Source organism: Saccopteryx leptura, chromosome 3 (assembly GCF_036850995.1).
Source record: "Saccopteryx leptura isolate mSacLep1 chromosome 3, mSacLep1_pri_phased_curated, whole genome shotgun sequence".
NCBI lineage: Eukaryota > Metazoa > Chordata > Mammalia > Chiroptera > Emballonuridae > Saccopteryx > Saccopteryx leptura.
The window spans coordinates 330,676,620-330,692,196 of record NC_089505.1 but is presented as its reverse complement, the minus strand read 5'-3'; the positions used below and the strand labels follow the sequence as shown (position 1 = coordinate 330,692,196).

General features: G+C 40.4%; 1 protein-coding gene across 1 annotated transcript in view; it reads left to right on the top strand.

Moving 5' to 3' along the window:
- The window catches only part of TP53INP1 (tumor protein p53 inducible nuclear protein 1), a 124,517-nt gene that overhangs the window by 32,149 nt on the left and 76,791 nt on the right, over positions 1–15,577 (top strand). The gene's annotated exons all lie outside the window — the stretch shown is intronic.

Sequence of the window (15,577 nt, the reverse complement as noted above, 5' to 3'; positions counted from 1 at the left end):
CTACAAAGAAAGAAAATGATAAGCCAATCCCTGATGAACATAGACTAAAATCCTTAACAAAATATTAGCAAACTGGATCCAGCAATACATTAAAAAGGTCATACACGCTAATCAAGTGGGATTTATTCTGGGGATGCAAGGTTGGTACATCTGCAAATGAATAGACATAATCCATCACATAAATGAAATGAAGGATAATAATCACAAGATCATAGCAATAGATGCAGAAAGAGCACTTGGTAAAATCCAGTACCCATTTATGTTAAAAACTCTCAGCAAAGTGGGAATCGGGGATACATACCTCAGAGTAATAAATGCCATAGTGGCAAACCCACAGCCAACTTTATACTAAGCAAAAACTACAAACATTTTCTTTAAGATCAGGAACAAGACAGGGATGTCCACTATTACCACTTTTATTCAACATAGTACTAGAAGTCTTAGCCACAGCATTCAGACAAACAGAAGAAATAAAAGGTGTCCAAATTTGAAAGGAAGAAGTAAAACTAAGTATTTGCTAATGACATGATAATATAGAGAGAGAACCCTAAAGATTCCACCAAAAAACTACTAGAACTGATAAATGAATACAGTAAAGTAACAGTATACAAAATATCCAGAAATCAGTTGCATTTTACTACACCAATAATGAACTATCAAAAAGGGAAACTAAGAAAACAACCACATTCAGAATTGTTTCAAAAAGAGTAAAATACCTAGTAATAAACTTAACCACTTCTGTAAAAGACCTTTACTCAGAAAAATATAAGAAACTGAGAAAGAAATTGATGAAGATACAAATAAGTGGAAGCATACACCGTGTTCACGGAAAGGAAGAATTAACATCATTAAAATGTCCATATTACCCAAAGCGATCTATAAACTCAAACAGTTCCTATCAAGATACCAGTGGTGTATTTCACAGAACTAGGACAAATATTTCAAAAATTTACATGAAACCACAAAAGACCCTGAATAGCAACAGCAATCTTAAGAAAGAAGAACAAACTTGGAGGAATCACAATACCTGATATCAAGCTATACTACAAGGCCATAGTAATCAAAACAGCATGGTACTGGCATCAACACACACATAGAGATCAATGGAATAGAATAAAGAACCCAGAAATCAACCCATGCCTATATGGTTAATTAATATTTGACAAAGGAGGCAAGACCATACAATGGGGTAAAAACAGTCTATTTAATAAGTGGTGTTGGGCCTAACCAGGCAGTGGCGCAGTGGATAGAGCGTCGGACTGGGATGCAGAGGGCCCAGGTTCAAGACCCCAAGGTCGCCAGCTTGAGCACAGGCTAATCTGGCTTGAGTAAAAAGCTCACCAGCTTGGACCCAAAGTCACTGGCTCAAGCAAGGGGTTACTTGGTCTGCTGAAGGCCCATGGTCAAGGCACATATGAGAAAGCAATCAATGAACAACTATGGTGTTGCAACGAAAAACTGATGATTGATGCTTCTCATTTCTCTCCGTTTTTGTCTGTCCCTATCTATCCCTCTCTCTGACTCTCTCTGTCTCTGTAATAAATAAATAAATAGTGTTGGGAAAATTGGGAAGATACATGCAAAAAAATGAAACCAGACCACCGTCTTACACCATATACAAGGATAAACTCAAAATAAATTAAAGACTTAAATGTTAGGCTTGAAACCTTAAAAATCCTGAGACAACATAGGCAGTAAAATCTCAGACATTTCTCATAGCAGTGTTTTTTCTGAGATATCTCCTTGGGCAAGGGAAACAAGAAAACAAATGGGACTACATCAAACTAAAAAGTTTTTGTGCAGTAAAGGAAACCAACAACAAAATGAAAAGACAATCCAATGAATGGGAGAACATTTTTGCTGATACCTGTGATAAGGGATTAATATCCAAAATTATTAGGAATTTACAAAACACCAAAAAACAAACAATCCAATTAAAAAATGGGCCAAGTACCTGACTGTTGTTACACTCATATTGTCCCAAAGCTCCCTTAAACTCATTATTTATAATTTTTTTCTTTTTGTTGTTCTGATTGTTTTTTACAACCATGTTTTCCAAATCGCTGATTCTTTCCTCTGCTTCATCCAGCCTACTGTTTATTCCTTCCAGTGTATTCATTTTTTTATTAAGTGAGAGGTGGGGAGGCAGAGAGACTCCTGCATATACCCCAACCGGAATCCACTTGGCAAGCCGCTTACCAGGCGATGCTCTGCCTGTGTGGGACTGCTGCTCCGTTGTTTGGCAACTGAGCCATTGCAGCACCTGAGGCGAGGCCATGGAGCCATCCTCAGCACCCAGGGCCAACTTTGCTTGAACCATTCGAGCCATAGCTGCGGGAAGGGAAGAGAGAGAGAGAGATAGAGAGATGGTAGGGGAGGGATGGGGAGCAGATGTTCACTTCTCCTGTGTGCCCTGACTGGGAATCAAACCTGGGCCTCCCACATGCTGGGCCAAAGGTCTACTGCTGAGCCACAGGCCAAGCTGCTTCCAGTGTATCCTTGATGTTGAATATTGTATTCTTCATTTCTACTGGTTCCTTTTTATGGCTATGTCTTTTTTGATGCTTGCTACCTCTCTGTTGAAGTTCTCACCACTTTCCTTGAGCATCTGTATAACCGTTACTTTGACCTCTATATCTGCAATAGGACATACAGATAGTCAATAGATATATGAACTGATGCTTAATGTCATTAATCATCAGATAAATGCAAATTAAAACCACAATGATAGGCCTGACCTGTGGTGGCGCAGTGGATAAAATGACCTGGAAATGCTGAGGTCGCCGGTTCGAAACCCTGGGCTTGCCTGGTCAAGGCACATATGGGAGTTGATGCTTCCAGCTCCTCCCCCCTTCTCTGTCTCTGTCTCTGTCTCTGTCTCTCTCTCTCTCTCTCTCCTCTCTAAAAATGAATAAATAAAAAAAAACCACAATGATATATCACCTTGCACCTTTCAGGATGGCTGTCATCAATAAATCAATAACAAGTGTTGGCGAGGATGTGGAGAAAAGGGAACCCTCATGCACTGTTGTTGGGAATGCAGATTGGTACAGCCACTGTAGAAAGCAGTATGCATTTACCTCAAAAAACTAAAAATGGAACTTCCTTATGACCCAGCAATTCCACTTCTCAGAATTTATCCAAAGAAACCCAAAACACTAATTTAAAGAATATATGCCTCCCTATGTTCATTGCTGCACTATGTACAATAACCAAGATTTGGAAGCAGCCGAAGTGTCCATCAGTAGATGAATGGATAAAAAAGCTGTGATACATTTATATAATGAATACTACTTGGGCATATAAAAGAAGGAAATCTTACCTTTTGTGTCAGCATGGATGGACATGGAAGGCATTACACTAAGTGAAATAAGCCATCAGGGAAAGAGAAATACCATATGATTTCACTCATATGTGAACAAAATGAGTTAACAAAGCAAAACAGAGACAGACTCATTCATAGAGAGCAGGCTGACGGCTGGGGAGTGGTGGCTATGGGGGTGTGGGAGGCTTGAGTGAAAAAAACAAAAGAAAAGAAAAAAACTCATGAACATGCTCATGAACATGGACACTGGTTGTTGCCAGAGGTGGGGGGGGGGGGGAGTAGAGAAGGGTCTAAAGAGGATAAATGATGATGGATGAAGACTTAACGTAGGGGGTGAGAGTAAGCATACAATATGGTATACAGAGATGTGGTCTAGAAATGGGCACCTGAAACTTGTATACATATGTTAACCAGTGTCACCTCAATAAATTTGATTAAAAGAATAAAAATAAATGGAATGAAAGGGAGGCTCACCTAGAAATGTAATGAAAGTAAGGCCAGCACAAGGTACCTGGAGGTTCTTTGATGGTCCTGAGGCATTTACCTCTTAGCCAGAACAGTGTGGTTGGGGGAGCCTTTCAGCTGGCTTATTCCTTAAGGATCTGCTGAGGCCCCGCTTTTCCCCAAGCAGCCCCCAGTGACTGAGGCGGGCGGCGGACAGGCCTAGACATGTCCTCCAAGTCTGCCTGAGTTGGATGGCTCCCTGCCCATACCAGCTTCTTTCCCCTTTGTCCTCACAGCTTTTATTTTTCCAGAAACCTTTCCCACCCCTTCCCTGCCTGAACACCTGCTCCCTGGAGAGCCCAGCTGGCTCAGATGAAGACCCTCATTTGCAACTACTAAAGTTTCACACTAGTGGGTTTTTTAAAGGACTCTGAAAGGAACCATTTCTCATTTTAATTTCAAGGTCGAGAACTAAAGTGAAATAATTGCCAATTTGTTCTCTGCCACACAATCACTGTTTAACTTTAGATGATGACTGGCTTTGTCTGAGTGAACAGTCACAAATTTCTTCAGGAACATACTCCTTTTTTTGTTGTTAAGGAAAAATGAAAGATTCTGGAGTAGGGGGCCTGCAAATATTTCTATAAAACTTTATAACTTTTCTGAGCTGAAATCTTAATTTTAGAATAAGAAAGGATCTTGAAGTTTATTTTCATTTGAGCCTTTCATTTTGCATCAGAGCATTTGTCCATAGAGCCCTTGAAAATTGTAATCTAGAACTTCAGTTAAAAGCAAACAAACAACAAAAAAACAACTCTGCAACTGTCTTAGTAAAAACAGTTAATGTTCCAAATAATTATAACTTGTGTTTGCATTATTCAGAATTACTATAGTACCAGGTGGTAACACCCATCTAGATAAATGAGCATTTAAGTTACTTGAGTAGAATATAATATTAGTTCAATCTTTAGGATCTAAGTTTTCTTTTTTTCATTTAGATATATTTTTGTTTTTGTTGTTTTCAACTTCCCAACTGTATTTTTTAAAAGAAAATACAATTTTCTTTTTCAGGAAAGCAACACATAAGGTTGCTTGGCCTTTCAATCTACGTGCCGGGAAATTTACAAGCATATTAATTCAGTGCAGTATATTTTGGGGAGAAGGGGTATTCTCTGTTTATTAAGAAGAAAAAATGACTTTAAAATGTAACTTTTAAAAGAAACATTAATAAATAATTACTATTTTAATAAGTTTTAAAATACATTAAGGGGAAATTTGACATTCAAAGCTGTTTTTCTGTCTAAAAGGGAACAAATTTGTCGTATCTCTTTATTCTCTGAACACTCCTTTCTCTGCCCTCTTTCTCAATCTCTGCTGAAATTACATCTCCATTTGGCTGTTTCTCCTTTACAAAAAGGAGAAGCTCAACTTCAGACCCAGGCTGCCTAACCTGCCTTCACCAATCCACTTCCTACCCAGGCTGGCCTAGAACAGATGAGGTTATAATGAGATTTCTTGCCTTATAGGAAGACCCCAGTCCATACACCTTTTTCCGTTACTACTTTGAGGATCTCTGCTGTACCATCCACCCTCTCTCTCTTGTGACCCACTGACCTAGTAGTTCCCAAAGCAAGATGAATGATGATCTAAATACAACTATATCTGGTTTCATCAACACCATGGAATACCAACTTGTCTACACAAAAGGGTGGTTTCAGCTAAAATTACAGGCAGATGGCTGAGCATCCTCTCTGTACTACTAAAATTGAGACAGTGTTTCCAAATCAAAGGCAATCATCTGAGTGAATGACATTTACTTATCTATGTGTGCATGTATGCATTGGCTAACAGTCATAGTGTCTGTGTTTATAAGCATGGAGTTCAGGGTATTTCTACATAGAGAAGTATATATGTGTAAATAGTGTATCCCATGACATAAATAGGAAACTTTTTCTATTTAAATCTGAAAATAATCAGTTTAAATGGGAGTTGCCCCAAAATATTACTTAACATTTTTAGGAATAGCTTAGAATAAATTGAATTGCTTTTCAAGAAGCTTGTGATTAAAAAAGGACAGATCAAACCAACACCTATAAAAATTAGCTTAGGAAAACTCAAGCTTTAGCATTGGGGACAGAAACTGGACTTAGAATCTGCCTCTCATTGTGCTTAACTCAAGCAAAGATTATTCAGAATTTTTCTTTACACAGGAATGGATAAAACTTGATGATGATTATCTTTAATTCACTACGTATTACTAAATAGTAATGTACTTTCTCAATTATTAACTAAATATTCTTGGTCTGTAGGAGGGAGAGGAGGAAGTGAGAGAGCAGAGAGTCAGAAACCATCTAGTCCTGTCGCCGTATTTATGAAGGGTCTTGAAGGCCTAGGCTTTTGACATTACCTCCAAAGGAGTTTACGCATAGATACTCTGATGGGATTGAAACAATGCACCCTTGCCTGGCCAGGAGGCAGTACAGTGGATAGAGCGTCAGACTGGGACACTAAAGACTCAGGTTCAAAACCCCAAGGTAACCGGCTTGAGTGCAGTCTCACCAGCTTAAGCACAGGGTCACTGGCTTCAGTGTGTGATGATAGACATGACCCCATGATCGCTGGCTTGAGCCCAAAGTGCTGGCTTGAAGCCCAAGGTCACTGGCTTGAGCAAGGAGTCACTTGCTCTGCTGTAGCCCCCCCAGTCAAGGCACATATGAGAAAGCAATCATTGAACAACTAAGGTGCCACAATGAAGAACTGATGCTTCTCATCTCTCTCCCTTCCTGTCTGTCTGTCCCTTTCTCTGATTCTTTCTCTGTCTCTGTCAAAAAAAAAAAAAAAAAAGAATGGACCCTTATCCAAATTTAAAATTGAGATCCATGACTAAACCACATCACCTTTTGTATACTCTGGACTTTAAAATTAAATCTTTTCATTATCTTCTGACTAGCACAGCTGTTTTGTGTTGTAATTTTCTTGTGTTAAAGGCATCAATTGTTGAAATGTTAACTTTCAAAACCCACAATTTTTAAACCTCATTTTGGAGTTAAATTATTCTGGAAACCTCAAAAATAATGGAGGCAGCCTGGATCTCTCTCTGTCTTTGAGAAGCCCTGAAATTATTTGGTTAGAATGTAAATATTTCTATGAGGTAGCAAGAGCATTTTAATATATGGAACTATAGACTAAGAAATCTAGGAAAAAAGGAAATTGTAGGAAAGAATGAGTTGTATGTTTCAAATGAAAACACCGTACATTTTCCCCTCCAATACTGGATTTTATGCATTTCAAGGAGTCCTACCATTCCAAAATTTTAATGCATATTTAAATAAATAGTATTTGTACCTTTAAAGCCTGCTTTCTCAATCTGAAGTCACTCACCTGCCTTGGTTATCTGATAGAAATAGCATGTATGTGAAGTTCTGAATGTTCAACCCGAGTAAACTGCATGAAGGACAAGGATTCTTGGACATCCAAGGCCTAGAGCACTAAAATAAAACCCAATATATTGAGATTCTTTGAAAGACAAGTCTTATAGAGATGTTTGACAAAACAATAGAAATGTCAACTCTCATGAGTTAGAAGGAAGGTTAATTCTTGGTAGCAGGTTAACAGAGGTCATTATTTGCATTATAAATATCTTGAAAGGGAGCTTCTTGTTTTCCCAGTTCCCACAACTGTATTATCTCCTGAGGAAGTATTCATATCTATCTCAGCAAATGCAATACAGAACGTTGCAGACAGCTATTTTGATTCCTTGCAACAGACTGAAATATGAAGCCAACTGTGAAGTTGGGTGTGGAAATGATATCTTCAAGACCAGTACGAATTGGCCTGGCTAAGGGCATTTAGAGAAGAATAGTGGAGAAAAGGCTATGGCGGGTACCAAAAGTGAAGAGGGTTTGAGTCTGAATTCCGTCCCTGCTATGAAGTTAATGCATTCCTAATGGTCTCTTAATTCAAGAGAGAGATGGGAACCATCAGTTCTTCATTGTGGCACCTTAGTTGTTCAATGATTGCTTTCTCATATGTGCCTTGACTGGGGGGCTACAGCAGAGCAAGTGATTCCTTGCTCAAGCCAGCGACCTTGGGCTTCAAGCCAGCAACCTTTGGGCTCAAGCCAGCAACCATGGGATCATGTCTATCTTCACACACTGAAGCACACTAAATCACACACTAAAATAAAAGTACAATAAAGGAGGAAGGCTTATATCATCAGTCCCACCCTAAGAAGCCTAGAGTTCTAAAAGCTAAAATACAACCTGTTGAGTAATGATGGCACAAGTTGTAACTTCCTGGGATTCCACAAAGACAGGTGGAAAGGTTTTTAAAACCCACAGTGGTGTTCTAGGAAGGAGTGTAACAGACACAGGAATCTAATGGCTTGTTTCATGGTGACAAGACATATACTTCAAAGGAAAACCCCATGAATGGTCCCTGATGTCTTTTGGTCTCTGTGTCACATTTCAAAATTTCTAGCTTGGGGAGGATCTCTCTCATGGTAGGTATGTACTCTGCATATATAATCTCAAATATTCCGCATGACAGCACATTTTATAGATCAGGCAACTACCTCAAAGAGAGATGTCAAGTCATTGCCCAAGATTAGGTCAGGCCTGACCAGGCGGTGGCGCAGTGGATAGAACGTCGGACTGGGATGCTGAGGACCCAGGTTCGAGACCCCGAGGTGGCCAGCTTGAGCGTGGGCTCATCTGGTTTGAGCAAAAGCTCACCAGCTTGGACCCAAGGTCACTGGCTTGAGCAAGGGGTTACTCAGTCTGCTGATAGGCCCGTGGTCAAGGCACATAGGAGAAAGCAATCAATGAACAACTAAGGTATTGCAATGCACAACGAAAAACTAATGATTGATGCTTCTCATATCTCCATTCCTGTCTGTCTGTCCCTGTCTATCCCTCTCTCTGACTCTCTCTCTGTCTCTGTAAAAAGAAAAAAAGAAAAAGAAAGATTAGGTCAGAAATTTGGGCTTTAGATCCATTTCATCCTAAAAATTATGCTATTTCTACAGTATCATTCTGTGTTATTCCTATTTTTATTAAAACTATTGCTTGCTATTTAACCTGTCTTCCTCTTTCTTTCAGGGGAATCAGCTAGGCATTAGGGTTAAAGAATGAATGAAATACAATGCCTGCTCTTAGAAAGCATACAGTTTATCTGACCAGGCATTGGCGCAGTGGATAGAGCATCGGACTGGGACACAGAGGATCCAGGTTCAAAACCCAAGGTCACCGGCTTGAGCCCAAAGGTCATTGGCTGAAAGCCCAAGGGCGCTGGCTTGAGCCCAAGGTTGCTGGCTTGAGGAAGGGCGTCCCTCGCTCTGCTGTAAACCCCTGGTCAAGGCACATATGAGAAAGCAATCAATGAACAACTAAGGTGCTGCAACAAAGAGTTGATGCTTCTTATCTCTCTCCCTTCCTGCCTGTCTGTCCCTCTCTCTGTCTTTCTGTCACCAAAAAAATAAAAAAAGAGAGAGAAAGAAAGTATACAGTTCATACATGGAATCTAAGTTAGTTTACAAATTACTAAACCTTGTAGGGTTCGTTTAATATGCATATCCACATCTTCCTGTTCTCTGTCTTCCCCTAACTCAGGCCCTCACTGCCTCCTACTTGGATAACAGTCTATTACCTGGTCTCTATCTGTTATTAGCTGGGGTTAGAGGAGAACTACTCACAGAGTTGTGGGCAAGGTAAAGAATTTTAAAACATAATGGGGACATCCAGAAACTAGCAACAGTGGGAAGCTGTAACCAAACCTAGGGCCAAAGTATTCCGGAGCTGCTGCCCCTTTGGAGCTATAGTAATTGAGGGAAGCAGCTAGGAAACCCCTCTCGTCCTGCCCTCTGATGTACCAGTGCCATCCTCTACTCAAATTCTGAAGCTAGCCACGTCTGCAATAGTCTGCAGGAGTCAGCCACCCCTTGTAGAGATGTAAGGAATGGATCAAGTAGGGGCAAATGAAGAATAGCTCTCTATCTACTCACTCACTCAACAAATATGTACTTAATGTGTAGTCCACAATAGGCATGGTGGCTACAATGAGCGGAATGCATCTCTCCTTTACTGAGCTTACAGTTTGGGGCAGGCCACTGAGAAAAATCAAATAAAACACTAGTGAGGCTAATTCAAATGGAAGTAGGAGCTGTAAAGAAAAGAAATACAGTTCAAAAAAAAAGTTTAGTGAAGGAAACTTAATAACTCTGAGAACCAGGGAAGGCTTCCCCAAGAAAGGGACAGGAACTGAAAGTGAAAGAGGAGACTAGAGCAGAGAGAAAACTGGAGAGAGCACGTAAGCAGAGGGCACCACAGTGCAAAGTGCCTGCCTGTGGTGGGAGAGAGCAAGGCTCATCCAGGGAGCAACAAGAAGGGCAGTCTAGAAGAACTGGGATGCTGGAAGGACAAGTGGCCTTCGTGAAGCTAGGACAGGGGCTAGGTCACATCATGGGAGGCTTTTTGGGCCAAGTTAAGGATTTTGGTTTATATCCTAACAGCAAGTGGGAAGCCAACAGAGTTTTAATTCAGGGAAAGAATGAAAATGGGGGTGAACACATGTCAGAACTGTTTTTGGAAGATCACTCTGACTACAGTATGGAGACTGAATTGGAGGAGTGGCTAGGGAGCTCTAGACTATTGTGGAAGTGCAGGTAAGAGAGACATGAAGATCACAATGGAAATGGAAAGCAGTAAAGATAGTAAGAGTGACTTAGGAGCCATAATAGGATTTGGCAGTGCGGAGATTTGGATGTGGGAATGGAGTGAAGTGCCAGGATGACTCCTAGGTTTCTGGCTTGAACAAATGATTAAGGTGTTCACTGAGCTAGGAAAACATAGTAGGCCAAGTTGGGAGATTGGTACAGGTTGAATTGTGTTCCCTAGAAAAAGATATGTTAGAGTCCTAACCCCCATACCTCAAAATGTGAACTTATTTGGAAATCGGATCTTTACAGAGGTAACCAAGTTAAAATGAGGACATAAGCAGAGGCCCTAATCCAAAATGACAGCCTTTTAAAGGGGGAAGTTTGGACACAGAGACATGCACATGGAGGACCATGTGAAGATGCAGGGAGAACACAATGTGCAAGTCAAGGAGAGCCTGAGGCTACCAGCAGCGAAGAGAGAGTCACGGACGGATAACTCCTCATTACCCTAAAAAGGAACCAACCCTCCCAACACTGTGATTTTGTACTTCTAGACTATAAAACTGAGAGAACAAATTTCTATTGTTTAAGCCACCCAGTTCCTGGTACTTTGTTATACCAGCCCTAGCAAACAAATATAGGGATGAAAATCAGAAATGAGACCCTGTACAAACTGAGTTGCAAAGCAGCATATCAAAGTGTTTAAGAGCATAGACCAGTGGTTCTCAAACTTTTTGAAGTCAGGGTGCATTTAAAATCCTACAAATAATTGTAGGCACACTATATACAAATTTCTGAGAAATATATTATAATAATGTCAAATATTAAAGAAAAAATATATAAAGTCCAAGCGTGCTTTTATGGTAATTAAATGAAATAAATACGACAAAATTAAATTTATTCTGACATTAAAAAACATTTTTATGTTACATTTTTTAAGTTATGCTTTTTAGAATTTGTAAAAAAGGGGTTAAAAATTTTTTAAAAAGTTATCTTTTTATATATATAGATACATTCTTAGCAAGATTTAGTAAATTTGGCAAATTCAGCAGGTCCCAGCGTGAATGTGTTAAGTTTTTTCATTCTTGTGTTTATGAGAAACATAAGCCTTATGTGTCCTAGCAATTTCTTCAATGTTTGAGCATATATTTGAAAGACAAACTCTCATTTCCTCATCAATACATTGAAGAATTCCTCTCTTTTTACTCTTAATTGTGTTCAGTACAGAAAGCCCCCACCATACATATCATCTTAATTTACACCAAACAAAGGATAGAAGAAACTTGCCTCCAGTCTTTCCGGGGAACATGGGGATAGTGTAAACAATCCAGCACCACAGCTTAACAGCCTTTTGCAACCTAATCAGGCAAGTGAGATGGGGAGTTGGGCAGACTGTCAGCTTACAGCCAGTTCCCACACCTCTGTCCCTCAAAATCTAAACTCCAAAAACCCTGTTGGTTTTTTGGTCCCCAACAGGCACATATTTCTCTGAAATACCATAGGGAGCACCTGGAAATCTTCTAGGGTGCACCAGTGTGCCCTGGTGCACACTTTGAGAACCACTGGCATAGACTATGGAGCTATATACCTGAATCTGAACCCAAGCTCTGTCTGCTATTCACCAGCTTTGAGAGCACACATAAGGTAATGTAAATCTTTTAGCCTTAGCCTCCTCATCTATAACTAAGAATAATATTATCTTTCTCTTAGAGTTGTTAGGAAAAGCAAATAAGCTGATTGTAAAGTACTTAAAACAGTGCCTGGCACATCATAAGCACTGTAGAAGAGTTTAATTAAACATAGACAAATACATAAAGTATCCAAGTCCAAGTATTGAACAAAGTTGGATAGAAGGGTCTAGAATTCAGAAGAGAGTTCTGCATTTTAAAATTGGTAGTCACTGGCGTGTAATTAATACTGTAGGGAAGAAAACAATGGCCTAGAGAGAGGGGTGAATGAGAAGAGAAGAGGGCTTCGGCCCAGTGTTGACACCTCCAATATTTAATGGCTAGGTAGAAAAGGTTGAATCATCAAAGGAGATAGCAAAAATGGCTAGTGAAGCTCACAACGAGATACCATCTCACTCCTACTAGGATGACAGTTGTGCCCTATCCCCAAATTCATATGTTAAAGTCCTAACCCCTAATGTGACTGTATTTGGAGATAGGGCCTTTAAGGGGATAATCAAAATTAGATAAAGTAATAAGGGTGGGCCTTAATCCAGTAATACTGGTGTTCTAATAAGAAAAGGAAGAGACATCAGTGAGCTCTCTCTCTCTCTCTCTCTCTCTCTACCCCACACACAGAGAAAAGGCCATGTGAGGACATGGCAAGGAGGTGCTGTCTGCAAGCCAGGAAGAGAGACCTAATCAGAAACCAACCCTGCTGACATAATCTTGGACTTCCACTTTCCAGAACTGTGAGAAAATAAATTTGTTGCTTAAGACACCCAGTCTATGTCATTCTATTATGGCAGCCAGAGCAAACTATCATAATACAATGGCTATAATTTAAACAATGGAAAATAAAAAGTGTCGGTAAGGATGTGGAGAAATTGGAACTCACCCATAAAGCGAGAGGAAGAGGAAAGATGAGGCTGGTGGGAACTTGAGGGGATTCAGTTCTTTCTATGAAGTGGAAGGTGAGGTCCACCAGCTGAATGTAGCAGAGGAGTGAGGGGGGAGGATAGAGGTGGAAAAGATTTGAAATGTCATGTGGAAAAGTGAACAGAGAGCGAAAATAGATTGTCAGACCTGCTGTGGACTTGTTGAAAGTTGGCCATCTTGAATTTATTTCGCACCATTTTGCCCTGGAGTGCGACTTTCTCCACCACTGCTCATCTACTCGAGTCATATATGAGGAAGCACAGAAAGAAGGCCTCACCCTGGGTTAGAGTTTTCCCAGATGGTACAAAATTGGAGGTACACAAGAGTTTAAAGCTGAAGAGGCAGAGGCCAGTTCAAGGGGGCCCATAGTTCTGGAGGAAGGGGAGGAGAGGACTGTAGGGCCAGGGGCTAGGCAGTAAAGAGCATTGCTGTGTGCCACACACTTGTCAGGGGAGCATTCTTAAAGTACAATTCCAATTACATCCCTCCTTTGAACCCAGCAACTTAAGTACAGACTGAGCTTGTATTAAAAGCCTTGCCAGTAGGACCCAGAACACTGCTTGGACATATCTCCAAAACCTTCTCTATTGCCTTCTGCTCCTTCTGTTCCTCTTGGTATATCAACCCAGAGCTAAACCAAACTGGACTTTAAGCATCTCCATTACTTTCTCACCTTACACTATTGCTTATGTATTTTACTCCCTCGGGAATGTCACTCCTCTACCAGTGTTCTTATGGTACTTAATGCACATCTCTGTTCTAGTCCTTGTCACATTTTGTTGTAATTTATAGAGGGTGTGTGTTTTATTCATCTGCCAAATATCCCTTACCCCACGGCCCCTCCCTTTTTTTGGTAACAGTTCCCCCTTGAAATTAGAGAACTGCCCCTCCTTCACTCATTGTGGATCTGGTGTGGCTCCTTAATATGGCTCCAGGACTGTCTGGCTATAATTATGGGCACATGGCCCAAATCCAGCCAATCAACATCTCTTCTCAGCATCATATACATGGAAAGTAAAAAGATTTCTTAGTTAGTAGGTCTACTAACTGAGATGATGTAAGCCAGAAGTTGTCTGTGGCCAGTTTTCACACCATAACTTCTAACCCCTAGCACATAGAGGAAGCCCCATTGTAATGGGGGAAAGGAAGAGACTGAGGCTGGAATCACATTATTTGACCTCTGAGATCCACTTATGCCTAATGCCACCTGTCTTCCTGCACCTTGCAATTGTATAAGCAATTTAAGTGACTCTTTTTCTTAAGTCAACATGAGCTGGTTTTTGTTTACTTGTCCGTGAAAGGGTTCTCAATGAAGACACATGTTGTCTCTTCTGCTAGACTCTAACTCCTTGACTAGACACAGAGACTTTGCATCCCAGCATCTAGCACAATGGATGCTCAATAATGTGACATATTAAAGTCCTAACAATCACTCCCAGTCTCATTTCATTTACTCCTATAAAAATTTTATTGAGCCTGCCCAGGTGGTGGCACAGTGAATAGAGTATCAAACTTAGGCAGAGAGGACCCAGGTTCGAAACCCCGAGGTCACCAGCTTGAGCATGGGCTCATCTGGCTTGAGCATCAGCTCACCAGCTTGAGCGTGGGGTCACTGGCTTGAGCATGGGATCATAGACATGACCCCACTGTCACTGGCTTGAGCCCAAAGGTCACTGGCTTGAGCAAGGGGTCACTCACTCTGCTGTAGGACCCCCTCCAGTCAAGCCACATATGAGAAAGCAATCAATGAACAATTAAGGGGCTGCAATGAAGAATTGATTCTTCTCATTTATCTCCCTTCCTGTCTGTCTGTCCTGCTCTCTGACTCTTTTTCTGTCTCTATCAATAAAAATTTTTTTATTGAACCCCCAAACCAATTAGGATCATTCGCAGAACACTAAAGTGATTGCCTCTGACTCCTGGTAGCACTTTATAGATCCTACATCTTATATTAGTTGTTCGTGTTCCTGGCCTTCTCTCCTTACCAACTAATAAGTAAGTTGGATGCAGGCCTGCCTTGTGTGTAGTAGGTGCTCAATAAAAGTTAACTTTTAAATTGAATTACTGTGTGCCAGTTGTTGTGCAGAAGAAGAAAAAAATGGTGAGACTGAGTTTTTGTTCTTGAGGTGTTTGTTGCACGTGTTCAACAAATAATGTTGTAAAATTCTTTGGCCTGAATAGAGAATGAATGAAGGAGAAACTAACATATATCCTTTTTGAAGAAACAAAGCTCTAGACTGAGAGCAAAAGATATTTTTACCAGGAAGTGTCAAAAGAATGCGGAACAAGCTCAGAAACATTTTATAAATAGATCAGGAACCAAATATACTGGAAATATAAAACCTCTCATAAGTAATGTCAAACATAACATTTGCCTGAACATAGTTTAGCAACTGTAGGAGTCACTAAATCCTCTTTCCATTGTCTCCAAATTTCTTTCTAACTAAATAAGGGTAAGTTAATTTGATCCTCTGCATGTGTCTAACCCTGGGTAAACACAATGGCTATAAAATGCCCTGCTTTGCCCTGGCCGGTTGGCTCCGTGGT